Source organism: Mixophyes fleayi, chromosome 1, assembly GCF_038048845.1.
Source record: "Mixophyes fleayi isolate aMixFle1 chromosome 1, aMixFle1.hap1, whole genome shotgun sequence".
NCBI classification, from domain to species: domain Eukaryota; kingdom Metazoa; phylum Chordata; class Amphibia; order Anura; family Limnodynastidae; genus Mixophyes; species Mixophyes fleayi.
The window spans coordinates 69,060,574-69,084,784 of record NC_134402.1 but is presented as its reverse complement, the minus strand read 5'-3'; the positions used below and the strand labels follow the sequence as shown (position 1 = coordinate 69,084,784).

Below are 24,211 nucleotides of genomic sequence, written 5' to 3'. Positions count from 1 at the left end.
ACTTAGTTGAGTACACTTCAGTTATTTTGTATATATTGTTCAGCTAAATAATACACAAACTTTATTATATATATTTTTTTAACAATAGTAGGTTTGTTCACTCTTTAAATTACTTATAATGCTTTTGCCCTACAGTTGCAATGTTCTTTAAAAAATGCCTAAAAAAAGATTAATTGAAGGCCTTAGGAAAAAAATCTCACCAAGTAAGATGTCTTTAGCTTTCATGAAGTTGACTGGTCATGACAAGAGATGAATGATTTATTATATCGGGTCAATAGTTTTGCACTTTGTTAACCAATTCACAGATCTTTTGTTACTGGTTTAAACAGAAAAGGTCAATTCAAATGACTTTTACAGAGTATTAAATGTGATGCCAATGAAAAATATTAGGAAAACACCCTATTTGAGCTCACAAGAGTGCCCACACAGTAACAAACTGGAAACCTTCCTCAGAATCAGGAGAGTTTTCATTAATCTAAATGGTGAAAGACATTGTCTTAAGATGTCATGACTCCTTATCCATCTCTCACATCATTCCAACCATACTAGACCATTGGAAGTTGCACAGAAATGGCAGTTGCCTATGGCTGCTTTAATGGCTGTGATAAATCGCATTCTAGTTTTGCATTCTCAGCCCAAATGCTAAATTGTACTTGCCATTATGTACACTACTGGGTAAAGAAAACCCGCTGAGACTAACAATCAATAGGTAAAGTGACAGTGATAGTATTGTACCCTCTTGGAATTATTTTTATATTCACATATGTTTGTATATATATATATATATAGTGACAGCAGCACACAGCAGCATACACTACTAGATAAATGACTCATGCACAGAACTGACAGCACAAGATAGCAGAGTAACAGCAAAGTATCCCGTGCCTATGCTAGGTGTGAGAGTTAACAGTTGGAACTGGATGACAGCCAAGAGAGGACTGAAAGTGATAATGGTGAACACTGGAGAACTTTTACATAAATAGGTGTATGTTCATGGTGATATAAGAAAGGCTGACAGGTCACTGGATATAAAAAAGAGCCTTATTATCAAATGTAAGTGACTTCATTTATTAGGCTTTCAGAGTGAACAGAAATCCCTGGAAGATACGGGGGGCTTTAAAACAAGCAGTAGACAGCTAAACAGGGTTTATACCTACTACAAGTTGGTAGTATAATTTGAATACACTTGGACTGATTGTGACAGTATAAGTAAAAGTGTGATTTTTTTTTCTGGGCCACTCTCTAGCTCTGATTATGTCAACAGAGGCTTCTTGCTTACTTAATTGAGTGGAATCTCCAGTGACCATAAATATGTCAAACGTAGACTATTATTGCTAGTGCATTACTGTGTTAGTGAAACATATATTATTATTACCCTTGTAGACATAATGGGCCTGAGTTATCAAGACACGTATTTGCCGAGCATATCATATGCAAAATCAAGGTGTTTGGCTGTAGTCAATTTATAATAAGGGTGTCCCAAGCTCGAGCACATGCAGCCAGGTCCAAATCAAGATCTGGGCATCTCAAAGTTATTTATTTTTTCTGCTCTATCACCAGCTATTGGGCTTGTCTAAGTCCTGGGTCCTAAGTATGTCAGTATCTTATACATACTCTATGTGTCTGCAATCAGAAACAACTGTAAAAAAAATATTTTATGATTAGTAGACATTGATATCATCCTAATAAATGTTTTTAATGGGGGAAGTTTAAAAAAAAAATTCTTTAAACCCTAGGTTCCCAAACTGTGTGCCGCGGCTCCCAGTGGTGCCGCGGTGCTGTCACAGGGATGCCGTGGACAGGAAGAAGAAAAAAATCCTCCTCCCTCCTCGCTTCTCACTGAATGCCGGGCGTGATGTCATCATGCCCAACATATTTAGAGAGAAGCGGCAGGAGAGAGTATGCTGGGTCCCAGGCGCCACAGAATTGGTAATTTTTTTTTTTCTTATTCATTTCCACGGCAGGATACAGAGGGGGCAGAGCGAAGATGCAGAGTGGGCAGAGCGAGGATGCAGAGGGGGCTGAGCGTGGATGCAGAGGGGGCAGAGCGAAGATGCACAGGGGGCACAGCGCGGATGCAGAGGGGGCAGAGCAAAGATGCAGAGAAGGCAGAGCGAGGGGGCACAGCGCGGATGTAGAGGGGGCACAGCGCGGATGTAGAGGGGTCACAGCGTGGATGCAGAGGGGGCAGAGCGAAGATGCAGAGAGGGCAGAGGGAGGGGGCATAGTGCGGATGCAGAGGGGGCAGAGCACGGATGCTGAGAGGATGCTGACAGGGTCATGGGCACCCCAGGTTTATTGATGCATGTAGAGAGCAAAGGCTAGCCCGTCTGGTCCAATCCCACAGAAGAGCAACTGTAGCACAAATAGCTAATGCTGGCTATGTTAGAAAGGTGTTAGAACACACAGTGCATTCCAGCTTGCTGCATATGGGGCTGCGTTGCTGTAGACTGGTCAGAGTGCCCATGCTGACCCCTGTCCACCACCAAAAACACCTACAATGGGCACGTGAGCTCCATTTACCTGAGAAAACATGGCACCAGGATGCACTATAGGAAGAAGGCAAATCGGTGGAGGCAGTGGGGTGCTCTGGGCAATGGTATCCCCTGATGGCAGTGGCCTCTTTCAAAAGGATAATGCGCACTACAAAAAATGTTCAGGAATGATTTGAGGAACATGACAAAGAGTTCAATAAGTTGACTTGGCTTCCAAATTTCACAGATCTCAATCAGATTGAGCATCTGTCTGATGTGCTGGCAAAACAAGTCTGAACCATGAAGACCCAATCTCGCAACTTACAGAACTTAAAAGATCTGCTGGTAAAGACTTGGAGCTAGATACCACAAGACACCTTCAGAGGATTTGTGGAGCTCAGGCATCGATGGGTCAGAACTGTTTTGGCAGCACGAGGGAGACTAACACAATATTAGGCAGATGGATTGTCATAGTAGCAAACCGCTTGCTGGTGCATGTGAGAGAATTGTGAATTGGAATGAGTACCTTTAAGTATATTATTCACACTAGTATAGATGTTAAATATTTTCTATATTTAAATCTACCATCTTTAAGTATTGTTCATTGGTCACTACAATAGGCTTAGGATTATATATAATTCTTGGCTAGTTAGTCAATTGGAACTATTGTTATTTTTCCATTCATAGATCCTGAAGTTACAAAACAGGCTCCCGGGTCAAAGTTCTGCCCAGCAAACACCAACGGAAGGTCCAATACATACATATATATTTGAAAAGAGACTTGACGTTAATTCTTTTATATACATTCAAGACCAGGCTTGGCTAACCTGTGGCACTCCAGCTGCTGTGAAACTACAAGTCCTAGCAAACCCTTCCAGTAATAAGCCTCAATATATTGGCAAAGCATGCTGTGGCTTGTAGTTTCCCAACACCTGGAGTGCCACAGGTTAGCCAAGCCTGTTCTAGACCATCCATCCTCTTTATTTTGCTGTTGTAAGACATGAACTGTACATTGATTTAGGCAATGAACACCTGTATGTAATGAAACCTCAGGGTAGCTCCAGAGTAACAAGTCTCTATGTTCAGAAGTTTTACTGTGACAACATCATTTTACTATAAATAGACATATTTATTTATTGTTCTAGAAAATGGTCGTTCTACTTACAATATGTAGGGTATACATTTTATTTCCAGAATTGTCCCCATAGACATGTTCTGTATTTATTCTAATTTCATGGTTGGTTGCAACATGTTTAACAATGCCCTAAACTCAAATTCCTATATGCCCAGAGAGTAACATGCACGTAAAACACAATGGACCATAATATTCTCAATTAGGTAAAGTATTTTATTGCAATTGAATGCAAGTAATCATTCTTCTTGCATATTATAATTCTATTAGTCTCATTGCCTACGTAGTCCATTAATTACAGGTTATGATGTATTTAAATGGATTAATGTTGCAGCTCTCTGCCCTCATTTTCCTATGTCATCTCTATATGATTAGTGAACATCAAGCTATTCTGGAATGGTGACTCAATTGTGAGAGCCCCGAGGCATAATAAAATGGCATTATAGCAATAAATTGGTCACTAATATAGATTTCAATTACAGTTATACCAGGCATGATCTAGTTTAATGAGCTCCTAATTTTTTCTTCATTTAAAATAGCTACACTGAAATTACCTGCTTGTGTCAGTATTTCAGCAAGTAAATGCCCAGTTAACATAATCCAACAAGGAAATGTTGCATATCTAAGAAACATACATTGTCTTTTGTTCATTTTCCTACTTGCAAACTGCAGAAAATGCTTCTATAACATGAAAGTGTCACGGGCACTAGGAGTCTTTACCCAGGGATCACCAGGTGATAGGCTTACCAGAGCAGTATAGGTGGTAATATGGTACTCTGGTAGCAGGGTGATCACGGAACAGGAAATAGCAGATGATGAGATGCTCAGGAAAGTCTATGACTAGCAGCACTGGCAATATGGAGGTAGTAATACACGAGGAACTGTATGGACAAAGGACACGTGAAGGTAGTCAGTGGTCTGCGGTAGCAAGTTGTACCACTGCTATAGTGAGGAGGAATGTCCAACAGAAACGAGGAGGTGATGAGAGTCAGCGGTCTGCGGATAGCAAGTTGTACCGCTGTCTGAGTGAAGGAATGGAATCCAAGTGGAGGTATCCGGGAAGTCAGTGGTCTGCGTTAGCAAGTTGTACCACTGCTATGTGAGAGGATACTGGAACAGGTGAAACTGTAAACAGGGGTCAGTGGTCTGCCACTAGCAAGTTGTACCACTGAATATATATGTGAGGAGGTGCACGGGGAGAGACTGCAACACAATATATACACGGGCACCTTGACTTTGAACCACAGTGATATGCACAATATAAATGTATAGATGACTGAACAATACTGCCAATATAGAAAGTCTCTTGAAGTAGTCCAGCATAAGATAACACAGTCAATGATGGCAATAGACTCAGCGGATAGCACACTCCAGAGGAGAACCAACACAGTCCAGCAAGGTATGCAATACACAGCACAGTCAATGAGAAGTATGCATACCGTGGTTCAGGAGGCAGTCAGACAGGAGTGCAGAGATACCTGAACGGCAGGAGGCCGGCAGGATGCGAAGTCCCTGGATGGGTGAAGCGGTGGTCTAGTAGGTGCAGCGCACGGGTAGGTAGACCAGCAGGGAACACAGGAAAGCGTGGAGAGCGGATCAGCAGTAGATGGATGAGTAGTGCTGAGGAGTAGCAGCAGCGGGTCTCTGCGGGAACACGGAGGTAGCCAATAGCAACCAGCAGGTGCAGTAACGATGGGACACGGGAGAGCAGAGTTGAACAGGCACTGTTGATCACGGAGAATAGCGGGTAGCAATAGTGGAGGCAGACTCAAGGAAACACGGGAGCGTTGACAAGGACTGAAGACTGAAGCGCACAGAGGCAGCGGATAGGAATCAGCCAAACAGTCACGATGAAACACAGACGGGTTGCAGGTTGAAGACTGTAGTGCACGGAGGCAGCGGATAGGAATCAGCTAGCAGTCACGATGATGAAACACAGACGAGTTGCAGGTTGAAGACTGTAGTGCACGGAGGCAGCGGATAGGAATCAGCTAAACAGTCACGATGAAACACAGACGGGTTGCAGGTTGAAGACTGTAGTGCACGGAGGCAGCGGATAGGAATCAGCTGGCAGTCACAATCATGAACAGGTGAGTGGATGTGAATGAAAGACTGTAGTGCACGGAGGCAGCGGATAGGCATCAGCTAACAGTCCCAATGATACATGGTAGAGTTGAAGTGGTTAGAAGACTGTAGTGCACGGAGGCAGCGGATAGGAATCAGCTCACAGTCACGATGATACAGTAGATGGTAGAAGTGGTATGGGAACCACAGTAGCAGAAGTGGTTTGGAAACCACAGAGGTAGAAGTGGTTTGGAAACCACAGGAATCAGCAGGGCTGAATAAACAAGGAAACACAGGAACACCTTCAGAGACTCATGGGGAATGAGACTCCAAGATCAGGCAATGTGGTGATGACCACAGGTGCTTAATATAGGGAGGTTGCCTGATCTGCCAATTAAGTTAAAGGAACATACACTGAAGGTTTGGAAAGGGCTGCGCATGCGCAGTCCCTCAGGATAGAGGACGTCCACGGTTCCTAATAGTCCGGGAAGAAGCACTCACAGTCCGGTGAGTGACAGTACCCCCCCTTTTAAAGGTGGGCACAGAACGCCTGGAACCGGGCTTGTCCGGATTTTTGGAATAAAACTTCTTCAGAAGGGCAGGAGCATTAAGATCTTCAGCTTTGATCCATGAACGCTCTTCAGGACCAAAGCCCTTCCAATGAACGAGGAAACGGAGGACTCCTCGCGAAATTTTTGCATCCAATACCTCAGTAATCTCGAAATCCTCCTCCTGATGAACTTGAACTGGCTGCGGTGCTGAGGGAGGAGTCGAGAAACGATTGATAATAAGAGGTTTGAGTAAGGACACATGGAAGGCATTGGAAATCCGAAGATTCTTAGGAAGAAGAAGTTTAACACATACTGGATTGATAACTTGAATGATCCTATATGGACCAATAAAACGAGGGGCGAATTTCATAGATGGAACCTTCAAACGAATATTTTTGGTAGATAACCAGACACGATCTCCAATTTTTAGTGGTGGAATAGCCCGCCTCTTCTTATCTGCGAAAGACTTATATTTGTTAGATGTCTTCTTTAAACAGGTTTTGACCTGAGACCAGATATTTTTGAAGGTCTGACAAGCAGTCTCCACAGCAGGAACTTGGGTGGGCGGGAGGGCAGGAAATTCCGGAAAAGACGGATGGTGACCGTAGACCACAAAGAATGGAGTTTTGGATGATGACTCATGGTACATGTTGTTATGGGCGAATTCAGCCCAAGGGAGCAATTCTACCCAGTTGTCTTGGTTGGCTGAAGAGAACATCCTAATAAAAGTCTCAAGATCTTGATTGACTCGTTCCGTTTGTCCGTTAGATTGCGGATGGTAAGACGATGAGAGTGCTAATCGTATGCCCAAGGTTTTACAAAGGGCCCGCCAGAATCTGGAAACGAATTGTACTCCTCTATCTGACACAATCTCAGACGGACATCCATGGATGCGGAAGATTTCTTTAATGAAATGTTCAGCCAGAGTAGACGAGGAAGGTAAACCGGACAGAGGGACGAAATGAGCCATCTTCGAAAATCTGTCTACCACTACCCAAATAGTATTGTGATTCTTACTTGGTGGCAAATCAGTAACGAAATCCATACTAATATGGGTCCAAGGCTTGGACGGAATGGGTAGTGGTCGCAGCAACCCTGCTGGAGTTCTGCGGGAGGATTTGAACTGAGAACATAAATCACAGGAAGCAATAAACTCTTTGACGTCTCTCCTCATTGAAGGCCACCAGTAACTACGAGAGAGAATCTCAAAGGTCTTATGTTCACCGGCGTGTCCAGAAAAACGAGAGGCATGGAACCACGAAAGGATTTTCCTCCTCAGAGTAGGAGGCACGAGGGTCTTCCCAAATGGTAGCATTTTGGTGGATGACGCAGCCAGAGAAATACATTTGGGGTCTAGAATAGCATGGTTGGGAACCTCTTCTACATCAGAGGACGTCACAAAAGCTCGAGATAGAGCATCAGCTTTCTTGTTCTTAGCAGCTGGTTTGAAGGTTATAATTAATTCAAAACGGGAAAAGAAAAGAGACCATCTTGCTTGACGAGGGTTCAAGCATTGAGCAGATTGCAAATATGACAAGTTCTTATGATCCGTGAAGATCGTCACAGGATGGCGAGCTCCCTCCAACAAGTATCTCCATTCCTCTAATGCAGCTTTGATGGCCAGCAACTCCTTGTCCCCGATAGTATAGTTTTTCTCTGCGGGCAGAAGACCCCGAGAGTAGAAGGCACAAGGATGTAATTTTTGTTGCTCCGAGCGTTGGGAGAGAATAGCTCCTAAGCCCACATTAGAGGCATCTACTTCTAGGAAGAAGGGGAGTGTCACATCAGGTTGTCGCAGAATGGGAGCAGACGAGAAGGACTCTTTGAGGATTTGAAAGGCTTGGAGAGCCTCAGATGACCATTGCTTAGTATTAGCCCCTTTCCGAGTTAAGGCCACAATGGGAGATGCAATGGATGAGAAGTCTTGAATGAAGCGTCTATAGTAATTGGCAAAACCTAAAAAACGCTGGATGGCACGAAGAGTAGTTGGCTGAGGCCAATGTAGTACAGCATTTACTTTGTCTGGATCCATCTTCAGGCCAACTCCGGAAACTATATACCCCAAGAATGGAATCTGGGGTAACTCGAATGAACATTTTTCCAATTTACAGAACAATGAGTTTTTCCGTAGTCTGGAGAGGACCTCTGCCACATGTTGGTGATGAGAAGGCAGGTCCTGTGAGAAGATCAATATGTCGTCCAGGTAGACAACGACACATACATATAATAAGTCCCGAAAGATCTCATTGATGAAACCCTGGAAAACCGCGGGGGCATTACACAGCCCGAAGGGCATTACTAAATATTCGTAATGCCCATCTCTGGTGTTAAACGCGGTCTTCCATTCGTCACCGGAACGGATTCTAATTAAATTGTAGGCACCACGAAGATCCAACTTAGTAAATATCCGAGCTCCCTTGATGCGATCAAATAGCTCAGTGATCAGCGGAATGGGATACCGATTCTTGATAGTAATGGCGTTGAGTCCACGAAAATCTATACAAGGGCGTAATGATCCATCCTTCTTTTTGACGAAGAAGAACCCAGCTCCAGCGGGAGAGGTGGAAGGTCGAATGAACCCACGCTGGAGATTCTCCTGTATGTACTCAGATGTGGCTTGAGTTTCAGGTAACGAGAGAGGATAGACCCGACCCCTGGGAGGAGTCTTGCCAGGTAGAAGGTCGATCGGACAATCCCAAGAACGATGAGGAGGAAGACGTTCAGACTGAGCTTTATCAAACACATCGGCAAATGAAGCATACTGAGGAGGGAGTCCCGGGGAGGACGATGAGATGGAAGATTGCTGTACTTTAAGAGGAATAACTTGAGAGAGACAACGATGGTGACATTCAGGCCCCCAAGACGTAACTTGAGGGGTGCGCCAGTCAATCTGGGGAGAGTGACATTGAAGCCATGGAAGGCCTAAGACAATCGGACTTGTCGTAACAGGAAGAATTAAAAACGAAATTTCTTCATGGTGTAGTACACCAATCTGAAGGGTTACTGGAGACGTACTCTGGGTGATGAGACCATTGAGAGACGTGATCCATCTATAGCCGTCACAGTAATGGGTGTTTTTAAAGTGATCACTGGTAGGGACCATTGATTCACTAGTGATTTAGAAATGAAATTTCCTGCTGCTCCGGAATCAATCAATGCCTGTGACTCAAAGGATTTGGTAGCAAGGGAAATCGTAACATCGAAAGCGCAGACTTTAGATTTCATAGACAATGGAGAGGACTCCAGGGACCCTAACTTCACCTCTCCAGAACTAGTTAGGGCCTGGCATTTCCCGATTTCTTAGGGCAAGAACTGAGCATATGTGTGGAATCAGCACAATAGATACAGAGTCTATTCTTTACTCTTCGTTTCCTCTCTTCTAAAGATAATTTGGAACGTCCTATCTCCATGGGAATCACAGAAGGTGAAACTGGACGAAATTGAGGGTTTAAACGAAGAGGTGCTTTAGCAGAAGTTGTTTTCTCAGATTCTCTTTCACGAAATCTCATGTCTACACGATGGCAAAGAGAGATCAAATCTTCTAGTGACGAAGGAAGCTCTTGGGTAGTCAGTGCATCTTTAATTTTATCGGAGAGCCCCTGCCAGAAGGCGGCAACTAATGCTTCAGTGTTCCACTGAAGTTCAGAGGCTAAGATCCTAAATTGAATGACATACTGTCCTACTGTATGGGAGCCTTGTCGCAAACGAAGAATGCTGGAAGCAGCGGAGGTCACACGACCTGGTTCATCGAACACACTTCGGAACGTGGAAATGAATTTGGCACTATCTTGTAGAATTGGATCGTTTCTTTCCCACAGAGGGGAGGCCCAAGCCAGGGCTTGTCCAGAAAACAATGAGATAAGATAGGCCACTCTGGAACGATGGGTAGAAAAATTTTGAGGTTGGAGTTCAAAATGGACTGAACATTGGTTAAGGAAACCTCTACAAGTTTTGGGGTCCCCGTCATATTTTGACGGAGTAGGCAGGTGAAGCGTAGGAGCTGTAGACACCTGGGATGGCACTGGGGAAACGGAGGAAAGCACAGGAGCTTCAATACTAGCTGTAACAGTCTGTCCAGATGTTCCTTGGGAGGTTAACGATTGGTAACATTGAAGTAACAGCTGTTGGCGAGCATCCTGTTGCTCCACACGGCTGACCAGATGCTGCAGCATCTCTTTAGCAGTAGGTTCCGTATCTGGGTCTGTCATGGCCTGATCTTACTGTCACGGGCACTAGGAGTCTTTACCCAGGGATCACCAGGTGATAGGCTTACCAGAGCAGTATAGGTGGTAATATGGTACTCTGGTAGCAGGGTGATCACGGAACAGGAAATAGCAGATGATGAGATGCTCAGGAAAGTCTATGACTAGCAGCACTGGCAATATGGAGGTAGTAATACACGAGGAACTGTATGGACAAAGGACACGTGAAGGTAGTCAGTGGTCTGCGGTAGCAAGTTGTACCACTGCTATAGTGAGGAGGAATGTCCAACAGAAACGAGGAGGTGATGAGAGTCAGCGGTCTGCGGATAGCAAGTTGTACCGCTGTCTGAGTGAAGGAATGGAATCCAAGTGGAGGTATCCGGGAAGTCAGTGGTCTGCGTTAGCAAGTTGTACCACTGCTATGTGAGAGGATACTGGAACAGGTGAAACTGTAAACAGGGGTCAGTGGTCTGCCACTAGCAAGTTGTACCACTGAATATATATGTGAGGAGGTGCACGGGGAGAGACTGCAACACAATATATACACGGGCACCTTGACTTTGAACCACAGTGATATGCACAATATAAATGTATAGATGACTGAACAATACTGCCAATATAGAAAGTCTCTTGAAGTAGTCCAGCATAAGATAACACAGTCAATGATGGCAATAGACTCAGCGGATAGCACACTCCAGAGGAGAACCAACACAGTCCAGCAAGGTATGCAATACACAGCACAGTCAATGAGAAGTATGCATACCGTGGTTCAGGAGGCAGTCAGACAGGAGTGCAGAGATACCTGAACGGCAGGAGGCCGGCAGGATGCGAAGTCCCTGGATGGGTGAAGCGGTGGTCTAGTAGGTGCAGCGCACGGGTAGGTAGACCAGCAGGGAACACAGGAAAGCGTGGAGAGCGGATCAGCAGTAGATGGATGAGTAGTGCTGAGGAGTAGCAGCAGCGGGTCTCTGCGGGAACACGGAGGTAGCCAATAGCAACCAGCAGGTGCAGTAACGATGGGACACGGGAGAGCAGAGTTGAACAGGCACTGTTGATCACGGAGAATAGCGGGTAGCAATAGTGGAGGCAGACTCAAGGAAACACGGGAGCGTTGACAAGGACTGAAGACTGAAGCGCACAGAGGCAGCGGATAGGAATCAGCCAAACAGTCACGATGAAACACAGACGGGTTGCAGGTTGAAGACTGTAGTGCACGGAGGCAGCGGATAGGAATCAGCTAGCAGTCACGATGATGAAACACAGACGAGTTGCAGGTTGAAGACTGTAGTGCACGGAGGCAGCGGATAGGAATCAGCTAAACAGTCACGATGAAACACAGACGGGTTGCAGGTTGAAGACTGTAGTGCACGGAGGCAGCGGATAGGAATCAGCTGGCAGTCACAATCATGAACAGGTGAGTGGATGTGAATGAAAGACTGTAGTGCACGGAGGCAGCGGATAGGCATCAGCTAACAGTCCCAATGATACATGGTAGAGTTGAAGTGGTTAGAAGACTGTAGTGCACGGAGGCAGCGGATAGGAATCAGCTCACAGTCACGATGATACAGTAGATGGTAGAAGTGGTATGGGAACCACAGTAGCAGAAGTGGTTTGGAAACCACAGAGGTAGAAGTGGTTTGGAAACCACAGGAATCAGCAGGGCTGAATAAACAAGGAAACACAGGAACACCTTCAGAGACTCATGGGGAATGAGACTCCAAGATCAGGCAATGTGGTGATGACCACAGGTGCTTAATATAGGGAGGTTGCCTGATCTGCCAATTAAGTTAAAGGAACATACACTGAAGGTTTGGAAAGGGCTGCGCATGCGCAGTCCCTCAGGATAGAGGACGTCCACGGTTCCTAATAGTCCGGGAAGAAGCACTCACAGTCCGGTGAGTGACAGAAAGCCAGGATGTACAGTATATGAAAAATGTACAAGGCCACCCTGTTTATCATCTATTGAAAGATATATTTATTTGAACCATCTGCTACCAGTAAAACATTGTAATTGTATATCCCAAATAATCATATATTCTGTTATTACCTATTTTTGTAAAATATGTACAATTTTGTTGATTTTTTTGTAAGGTAAGGTACTCTAAAGTTAGTATAGCATAACAGGCAACAGAACCAATTTTGGCCACCCAAAAATGGCCTGATCTGCCACAAAAAGGGGCTGTATTCTGAACTGGCTGTGGTTTTGGGGTCAGAATGAGGTTTGAGGGAGTATGAGCCAAACAAATGGAGAGGCTTCTCAGTATAGTAATTTACATATAATGCTTTGCAAAAATGCTAGAGATGACAAAATTATTCAAAACTCTTCTGGAATATATTTACCTTATTTCACATTTAACTATTACATTTTGTATGTATCACTGGAGGAATTTGAGTTTAACAGGAGAATTCAATCAGCCCACATTTCCATGCACATTTCCGGGAACTAGGGTACCCCAAAATCATATAGGTGCGAGGAGAAATACGCAATGTTACATTGCCACAGAGTGCCCTTGCGACTATTCCCAAGGCACTCCGCGGCTAATTGAATTTATCCCTAAGTGTTCCCAGTCCTGCTCCTACTAGACTACACAGCAGCATGAACAGAACATTGTTATCTCATTTAGTATAGGGTGTAACTTCAGAGAAATGCAAATTCACGAATATAGTGCAGAATGAGGCGGACTAGTGTAGCAAAAGGGGAACTCAATGAAGCCTTCAAACCTCTGTGAAACGGCCAAACTCAGTTTGCTTAAAATTTTGTTCATCTCTACTAAATGCCCCACGCACTGTTTGTAGAGTATTACACAAGTTTGTGATGACACAAAGTGGTCTCTAAAGACGTCAGTTTGTCATCTACGGTGCAGGATAGGATGTTATGGTTAGCATGTGAAGACTATAGAGATTTCTTCACTTAATGATAAGAATTAGAGAAGATTATTCCATTTAGACAATGCAATCAGCAACAATAAAGCAAACAGAAGCAAAAATGTATACAATTAATACAGGCTTTTTATCAAACAAAAGTTCATGAATATGGAACTCACCTTTAAGCAATTTAATTATGGTACATGCATGGCTTAAAAGTATTTCTAGTTCTCATGCCTGAGTCTCAGTCACTGGTGATGTCTAATAAGTATAATGGAGAGAAATGAATAAGCACAAATGCTAAGAAGGGGTTCAGATAATAATAAATAAAAGGTTAAAGATTCTTCCATAAAAGTAGCGAGACCCAAAACTTAAGGGAAACCAGGTATTCAGCCAGTAGCTTGCCAATATATGTCATGGCATGTTCACCACTTCTTCAGAGGTTACAAAACCGTGCACAAGTTTATATAGACCATCCACCTGCTGTTAGTGCTCACATGTCTTTAGCCTTTACTGGTTGGACAGTTGTTGATCATTGGTATAGCTATACCAACATGGTATAATCTTTTCTAAATGAAATATAAGGCAAACATTGAGAATAAAGGTGCTGTATAGCTGATGTGCTGCAACTTATATTTACTATATCACTAATGTCTGATATATCCCACTAATGTTTGATATGTCACCTACAAAAAACCATCAGTGTAGAAATAACATTTGGGTCAATTGTACTAGTTAATAGGTCTGAATTGGCAATAAATAAATATAGTTAAGGACAAACCTTTTCTTGATAATCAGGGCCTGATTCATTAAGGAACACAAGTCCCGTTACGTGCCAATATTGTACGTAAAATTGATCTGCACAAGCTCAGAAACTGACTATACGCCAGTGAACGTAAGTGCATGCAATTAATCTTCTAACATAAAGGACACTTCTGAAGGGCATATGCACATAGGCAATGTACAGTATGGGCATGCCGAGATTGAGCGCACACACATTTGGCCGATTCCAGCTCTGGGCGTCTCTCTGGTATGTGATTTTTAGCCATATCATGTGCACCAGCTACAGGGCGGGTGTAATTGCCAATCAATAATGATGACAGCCGCGTATGCCTGTCAGAGCATTTGCAATTAAGAGCAACTGTAAACATGCATTTTATGTATAGCAGGCTTTAATAACATCATAATAAACAACAAGGTGATAACAACGGATGATTAACATACATCACAACACAACCTCTGTATTTATCATTTGTTTTAGTTTTTCCCAATGAAGTATCTATAAACAAAAATACAAAATATAATAAAAAACATAAGAATTGAGTTTCAAAAAAGGTCCTTATACACTGTCTTGATATTACAATTATTAGAAAACAAGAGGAAACTTCAGAAACTTTTAAGGAGATTGGTTATTGTTTGAATATTCATATGTCATCTAAGTTGTCTATGAATCAATCTTAGTGTATTCTAGGAAACAGAGCGATTATTCCAGTATACATAATTTATTTTTTTACGCTGTATTGAAAATTTGCACTGTTAACAAGGCACATAATACAGTATGTTGCAAAGTATAAGCTATTTATGTTCTTAAATGTATGCGTTTCATTTGTGCAGGCCCAGAAGCATTTTATTATTTTTTGATGCATGAAATGCAATGCTCAAGCACATCAAATAACACCCAGTTATGCCTTAAGCACATAATGGTGACATGATTCAAGCTTTTTCATTAAGAAATTTGCAAAAACTGAAAACCCTGTTTTGTGTGAAATTTTACTTACGTGTGACGCGATGAGATGAGCCACCTGATCTGGTGAGGTTCTTGATGTCTGTTGTGGCTAGAAGAGGTTGAAGAAGGTGTATTTGCTATTGCTGTTATTATGTTGTTAATGGACAACATGCCTTTGTGATAAATGCTGCAAAGAAACGAAGAGCGAAAAAGTGGCGAAATTTCACATAAAAAAAAACAAATTTCACAGTGCAACATGGCGTTTAGTAGGGGTGTGCACCGGCCACTTTTAGTGTTTTGGGTTCTGATTAGCTTGAGGTTTTGGGTTCTGATTTGTTTTGCCAAAACACCCAACGAAAGGTTTTGGTTCTGATTTAGGGTTTTGGGTTCTGATTTATTTTTAAAAAAGCATAAAACGTGCTAAAATCCATTTTTTTTTTTTATTTTTCACTCCTACGCTATTATAAACCTCAATAACATTCAATAACAATCATTTCCTTTAATTTCCAGTCTATTCTGAACACCTCACACCTCACAATATTGTTTTTAGGCCAAAAGGTTGCACCGAGGTAGCTGGATGTCTAAGCTAAGTGGGCGGCACAAACACGTGCCCCATTGTAGGTGGCTGTGTAGGCTTGAATGGCCTTTTGCTGCTCCTCCATCCTCTGCAGCATATAGAGGGTGGAGTTCAAGCGCGTCACTACCTCTTGTTTTAGTTGATGGCAGGGCAGGTTCATGCTTTTTTGATGTAGCAGGAACAGTGAACGTAGTTTAATATCTGATACTAATATTTCTGCATTGCAGGAACAGTGAATGTACTTTAATATCTAATACTAATATTTCTGCACTGCAGGAACAGTGAACGTAGTAATATAGATTGCAGTTCCCATTTTTTGGGACTGCAGAAACAGTGAACGTAGTGATATAGATTGCAGTTCCTATTTTTTGGGACTGCAGAAACAGTGAACGTAGTAATATAGATTGCAGTTCCTATTTTTTGGGACTGCAGAAACAATGAATGTAATAATATAGATTGCAGTTCCTATTTTTTGGGACTGCAGAAACAGTGAATGTAGTAATATAGATTGCAGTTCCTATTTTTTGGGACTGCAGAAACAGTGATAGTAGTAATATAGATTGCAGTTCCTATTTTTTGGGACTGCAGAAACAGTGAACATAGTAATATAGATTGCAGTTCCTATTTTTTGGGACTGCAAGAGTATATTGCTCTAGAATATTTTTTATACTTTTTAAATTATTTTTTTATATTTTTTTAAGATTTTTGTATAATTATAAAATTACTATGGACTTAGCAGAAAAAAACACAGGACAAAAGCACCACTGGACTCAGCAGGACAGACACTGGCCAAAGCACCACTGGAATCAGCAGGACAGAGCACTGGACAAAGTACTACTGGACTCAGCAGGACAGAGCACTGGACAAAGCACCACTTGACTAAACTAATCAGCAGGACAGAGCACAGGATCTCAACAACCTCCCTCTTCAGTGATCGCAGGGAGAATGAAGATGGCGGCCGCGAGCGGGGCATTTATGACATCCGAGTCTCGCGAGATCCGATGCGAGACTTGGATGTCATAGCTTCGCTTTGGATTCCTTTGGCGGCCGGAAGTACCCGAACAGTGCTCGGATCCCGTCGGTTCCGCACTGTTCAGGTGGGCTCGGATTAGCAAAATCCGAGCCCGCTCATCTTTTCCGTTTAGCAGTAGTTCAAAGTTCCAGCAACATAACCTTCATGTTCTACTTTTGCTTCACTATTCCACAAAATAGTAGATCAGGGACACATGCAAGTTTGTACGGCCAATTGAGAAATGAGGTAAAAACTTTTGCGTATCTCTACTGCCGAGGCAGCTTTTTTTCATATATGCAGCATGTTGTCCCCTGATTTGGGTATACTTAGGTAGCACTTCAGATGGAGAGGCCGGGATAGGTCACGCTTCCTTCAGATATATGAAGCAGCCAAATAATAGAACCTGGGCGTGTGTGGAGGGAAATCCCTACCCTCCCGAGGTGGAGACTGAATATAAATAGAAACAGGTTCTAGTCGCTGAGAATCATAAGATAAACGTAAAATCACTTTATTTGATACAAACAATGTATATCACGTTCCGGCCGGAACAGAGAGTAGATAGCGCATAAATGCAATAATACACAGTAAGGTGGCAAATATTTGCATACATATACAGTAGTACACAATGGCGTGGTGAATGATTAGTGCACATAAATGTATCAATCATTCCGCAGCCCGTTTCTGTAGTCTCATATCTCCACAAAAGCAGTTTTTTCTTTTATTATTGTTACTCCTTGTTTTGATTTACATACAAATAAATATTAACATCCTCCCAGGGCCTGATTAATCGTTCAGGCCGCCCTAAGCTAAAATGCTCATAGTTCCTCCTCACCTTCCACTCCAGCCTAATGCCTGGTAGGTAAAAAAGAACTTGTCATTAATTTAAAATCAGACTTCTTGCCCCACCAATGTTTATGTTCCCATGTTTTCAAAACTCAGCTCCACCTGGCTTTTTGAAAGAGTCACAGCAATCGTTATATCTCATTTAGTTTTCATTAAAATCAGAACTGTAAGGCAGAATGAAGGCATGAATGATCGCTACTAAGAGTGAAATGTAAAAGGGCTATGCTCAAGTGCCCACTTATGGATGACTCATTATTTTCAGTCCTTACCATGGGAATGTGTCAAGATTGAAACCGTACATTTTTCTTTCATGTTTTCTTTTTACTTTGGAGAAAACTATTCTCTTACATTTTAAAATTAATTTTAGTTTATACCTCTCCCTGTCACAATTTTGCACCCCTAAATATTTTGCACAACCCCCAAAAGACTAACTCCCTAGGCTGTAGCCTAGTCAGCCTTTTGGACAATCAGGCCCTGCATCTGCCTTTAATGAATTAGTGATTGCAATTTTTTAAAGAAAAGGAAGGTCATTTTGCTCACCTCCAATAGTAGTTGGACCATGGCCTATAATTTGACCAATAAAATAACATGTTTTATAGTGTATTAGTCCATTGCTTTATGCCATGTATCTACTGTAAATGCAGAGAATAACTGCTTATAACTTATTTAAAAGTGTTTTTGACACATCTTTTTGAAAGTATCTATACTTTTATACTATATAGATATTCAAGCAATGTCCTGTTATGTTTCTTCCTGCAACTATTTGCAATCACAGTGGATCAAGTTTGCTTGGTGACTATGACATAGGTTTACTCACTTCAGGTTATGATTCCAATTGCAAACTTCAGAGCCTATTTCATATTGCTAAAGTACAACACCTTCCTGGCACTCTCCTATTGTTGGGCTTTGCATTCTATTTCCGGTGCCATTGGCATCTCCAAGTACCCCACAGAAAGTGTTTTCCCCTCCAGATGGCTAGATTGAAAGGATTCTGTGTAGGCATAGGATTCCCATAAATAGACACACATCTTATATGACACATGACGAAACAATCCATCCTCATAATATAGTGCTAGAATTGAGACTGATGGAACATTGAGAGTCTTTATTACATGTGTCATTTTTGTGTATACTTTCCCATATAATGTGTACCTGGTAGGTACAACAGACTTCCCATTTAATGTATGGAGTTGTGCCTTTCCAAGGACATATTAAATTCACATTTTTTTGCAGTTTGAGAAATGTTGCTCTCCAGTAAACAGGGACTCCCCCAAATATGCCTTCTCTAACTCTTCAGTCTCATTTGCATAATCTTAAAAAATAAAATAACATTTCTGCATATGGGTGGGTAACTAGCAATCTAGTCCGACCAGGGACACCCATGACACAGCCGGCTTTTCCCATCAGAAGTTGCAAAATTTTGCCCCTCTGCAGACCCTGACACTTTGGCCTATAAATACATGCACTTCCCCATAAAATTGGGCTCATATTTTGTATTTTTGGAAATGGCCCTAATTGTATTTAAAGGACATGTAAACTAGAATATGTATATATTCATATATGAAACTTGAAGGTTCTTTGTACATTGTACATCAAGCACATTGTTTAATCCATCTTAGGCTAGGTACACACTGGTGATTTTTCAGTCAATCATTGTGCCAATCAGCCGTTATACAACTATTCGGTCAGATATTGTGTTAGTGTGTGTACTTACTCCATGAACGACAGTCGCTACAAAATGCCGATTGTCATTTAATTTGGTTGGTCGTACTGTTTGATAATCTCTTTCCAGTCACCTTTCGATCATGTAGTGTGTATGAATTCATGACCGATTCCACGTCCAACTGTCGGCATATCGCTGCAGGGAGCCCATATGTCATTTCAGTGTGTATGAATTTAAAATATTTTAAAACAACAATATGGCTGTCAGAAGTTTCTGCCCGGATGGTTGGTCTTCAACAAATAGTTTAAAATGTGTCTAGTGTGCACACATGAATCGCCCGACCTATCAGACCTTTAGTCGCAGGTTTTATCTACAATCGTTATAGATAAAACATCGGTCAGAAAATTCTCCAGTGTGTTCCAAGCCTTAAACTGACTGCACTAATTATAGCTTTGAAAAAAACTAGGTTAAATTAGGCATTTACTTCTCCAAAACAGTCATAGGTACACCCCCATCCCAATTATTATTAATAACTATGAGGATACCTATATAGATCGAGCAGCAGTCTCTTAGCCTGACAGAGCAATCTGGTATTTGGGATGAGAAACAGTGGATGCACCAGTTATTTCTAATTGTGTCACACTCGCATATACATGTACATGCACCTTTCCATTGCAATTTAAGGCACACTCTGGCCAATGTTAGACAAATCTTCAAACACACATACGTTTCACATATGATAAAGACCATCCTTATGCTCACTTCTGAAGAATTTAAGCCACAAATTAGGCTAAACCAAGCAGTATTTTAGGATTAAACTGACACGTTTTAATTAATGAAAAGACTGGTTGTAAAGTAGTACAAGGTTGGACTTTTTATGTGAAGTTTACACTTTCTGGGAGTCATCTCTGGAGAGCAGAGAATAATTCTCCACCTTTACGTATTAGGTTGACCGTGAAATTGCATCGGTGCAAAGAATATTTTGCAATGCACATCCAGTTCTCATCATAAGTTGCATATATGGTACTTTGATAAACTTAAATATATAAAAAAAATTAGCATTTATTGGCATAAGGATGTTCATGATAAAACGTTAAAAAACTCTACATATAATCTTATGGTAAATTAGGGGATAGAAGGAAGTAGGTAGCCACATATACAGCTAGTGAAAAGAGACATAAAGGAGTAAAAACACAGAAATACTTCTATATATGTAAGGTTATCTACATGTAGAGTCAAGGGCAGTACAGAGACATTTTATAGGTTAGTGTGGGAATTTCCTTTGAGGCATGGCCTAGATTAGGAGAAAAGGAAGGCAAAAATAGATCATCATATTTTATATTAATTATAATTTTCAAAGACATTGCTTAATGATTTTGTAGGGTTATATTAGGGGGAAGTATATATAATCTAGCGCACAATAGGATATTGAACAGCAAATCCTGGTGAGTTTAATGATCAATACTTTACAATACTTATATAATTATATAATATTTTTTTTTACTAGTGCCACCACAGAAGTCTGCATTGTTATGTGTAAAATCCCCAAATCCTTTTTATGCCAAAGGAGGTGTGGAGGATCCCTGAAGTCCCTCCACCAAGTAGTTCATGGATTTGCATGTGCGCAGTTTAGGGTAGGGGAAAAGAAATACAAACAAACAATAGTGTGTAACGTTCTTTAAGTCACAAACACAAAATGTTAGTAAAATTTTGCTAACCTACATGTGAGATTTAGTATATCATAAAGCCCTTTACCATTTACAATACTTATACTAAAGTGTTTATGGAATAATAAACCAGGTCATAAGCACAAGAAAAGTTTTACAAATATTTTGATGGTGAAAAACCTGCATAGTAATGCAGATATAATATTCTTTCTGGCATATAAATTAAAATAGCAAAAACATTAATTTTAAAACACACCAAAACATTATATAATATATGCACGATCAAGGAAGAAAAAACTTGTCAGCATCAAAGGTGAATTTGCAATCTACCAATCAGTAGTGGTTAACTACTGGTGGCGATCATAATCAGTGTGTATTTGCACCAACCCTCAGGCTTCTTAAATAGACAGACATATATGCATCTCTGTGGTTCTGTCTCAGTTATCAGTCTCGCAAACATGTCCTTACTGTACATGGTCTGCGTTTGCATGTCCCTTTGCTCCCCCGTCCTGAGTTTTCAAGTGTACGGAGACACGGGTACCAAATCTGTATACGGATGTAGGTTTAAGCTTATTTTTGTGGGCATGCACTACAAATTTCCATATTTTAAAATTTACATAATATCAATATACATTAATGTTGTCTTGTCACTTTGGAGAAAATCTGTTTTTTATAGGTTTTTATTATATAGTGTCTAGAGTACTGTATTGCAAATTGAACACCATGAGAGTTCTGATGGACCTAGAGGGAGCCATAGTAGAAAGTAGAATTTGAAGGTAACTTTCCTTATATACATGTTATATGTTCTACAAGTTAACCCGTGCATGATACTCATGCATTCTAGTCAAATCAAGCTACTTAAGGTATTAAAAAGTTCTTGTCATGCATTTGGGGCTAGGCCAGGCCTCCTCAGGGGAAGAGCGTTATTTCCCGACGTAAGCGCCCATTTTTAACGTGGATTTGTCCACATGTCACCACCTCATCATTCTTCTCCATCACCTCATCCTTCATCTTCATCGCCACATCCTTAATCTCCATCATCTTACTGTTCTAAAACCTCTCGATACACAACATTTCTGCTAAACACCTTATCGCTGTGCTCAATCAGTCTTGAAGGGCAGTATTCATAACCTGCACTTTCACATCACTGCTTCTCCGTACTCCTGAAAATGCGACATACAATTGTCCATGACCAAACACAGGCTCTGGTAAATAAATACCCACACGGTCAAGAGTTTGAGCCCTCAACTGGTAAATTTAGCCTTTACTACCCCTCCCACGGGGGGAAGGGGGGATGATGGAAGTTAACTGACTTCACTATTATAATTTTTTTGACAAATAATGTCAGTATACCAAATTTCAGGTCAATTGGATGAGCCCTTTCTGAGAAAATAGTTTTTTCCACACACACACACTAACACACGCCGCTAGGCTTATATATATTAGATTTGTATTCATATAATTAAAGTCTTACACAATACAAAGCTCGAGATTTTATATTCTTGACTGTTATACCCTTTCTGGTTACTAATTTTTGTGACATTCAGGAAGTCATACAAAAGAATAACAGGCCATACAAATGTAATGTTATTGTTTGATCCTGAGTGACTAGACTTGTAACTCCTGTGGAAATAGCAATATAGCATTTTTGATTTTAAAAATATTATTATTGTTCTCTTGTTCTCTAGATCTCTTGAAATATACATTGTTTTATCATTAAAATAACAACAAGATGGCCTGGGATTCACGTTCTCTGAATTTAATCCTGTTTCATGACAGATACTGTTTTATTAAAGTGTGACTATATGTGAATTGTAAGAAAGGGAACAAATAACTGTCTAGTCAAACATCATCTGCATTTTACTCTTCTTGAACATGCTTTATTGGCTATGCTTACACAGTGTATAACCCAATCACAATTTGAATTACTTTATCTCATTAAAATCACAGTATTCATCCTGGATGCTGGCTAACTCAGAGTAATTCACTTTATGTTAAGCCCACCTGTAGAAATGATGTTTGATATTGTGGGTTGATATATTTAAATGAGCTTTAACAGTTGCTAATTACATATATAGTAAAACTTCTGCAATATTAATTTACATGTCTTTGGAAGTGGCTGTAGTCTCCAAAGACCGCTGCCTTGGTGTCACACTTGACTCCGCCCTCTGCTTTATTCCTCACATCCAAGCTCTCTCCTAGTCCTGTCGACTCCACCTTAAAAACATTGAGAGAATATGCTCTTTTCTTACTCAACATGCTACCAACACTCTTATCCATTCTCTCATCATCACTCGTCTTGACTATTGCAACCTCCTCCTATCTGACATTCCTGACACCTATATATACACACTTCAGTCCATCCTAAATGCTGCAGTAAGACTGATCTTCCTCTCTCACTGCTCCACATCTGCTGCACCACTATGCAAATTCCTACTCTGACTCCCTGTGTCCTCCAGAACCAAATTCAAATTACTCACATGTACCTACAAAGCCCTCAACAGCACCACCCCTTCATTCATTTCAAATCTCATATCAAAATACTCTCCCCCCACCATCTTAGATCTACCTCTGACCTGCTCCTTTCCTCATCTCTGGTAACCACCTCTCACTCCCGCCTACAAGACATCTCCCGTGCTGCTCCCCACTTATTAAATTCCCTACCACGCGCAATCAGACTTTCCCTCAGTCTTCAAATCTTTAGAAGCGCTTTGAAAATCCATATTGTTTTTAGTGGTGGCCTTATCCCCGATAATACTATTCACACTAATGCACCATCACAACTATCCCAATATCAACTCTGAAGCACATTTACTTCTCTTAGTTCAGCTGTGCCCTCTTCCACATAGAAAGTAAGCTCTCTAATGAGCAGGGTCCTCTACACTTTGTTTTCATGTCTGCATTTATTTTGTCTACCTTGTATGTCCCTGTTTTATGTATGTACTCTTTCCCTTACTGTACAGCGCTGCGGAGCACTGTGACTTCTTACAAGTCTATGATAATAATAATAATAATAATAATAATAATAATAATAGTCATGTCAATGACAAAACTTTTTGCACCACCCCAATGCAATTTATACAGAAAAGTTTATTCATAGACATACAAATAATGTAATAAAAACTATAAAAATAAAGACATTCCTAATGTCCCCTTAAACTGTCATCTTTATATGTTAAATTAATTGCTGTATTGGAGCAAATTATATTGAACACTTAAATGACTTGACTTTGTACCATAAAATCTACTGAGAGATAATATGGGTTTACTTTCAATGCTATATAAAATGTAGCAATGACATGAGCGAAATTTGACAAACACGGGATTGCTAGATGGGGGGGGGGGGGTTCCAAATGCTTGATCTCGGAACAAAGCACACAATAACCACTTACCTCAATAACAATAAAATTAGAAAAGTACAATGTACATAAATGT

General features: G+C 41.2%; 1 protein-coding gene across 2 annotated transcripts in view; it reads left to right on the top strand.

Moving 5' to 3' along the window:
- Window positions 1-24,211, top strand: part of SGCZ (sarcoglycan zeta) — an 840,489-nt gene that overhangs the window by 207,547 nt on the left and 608,731 nt on the right. The window lies entirely within an intron of this gene.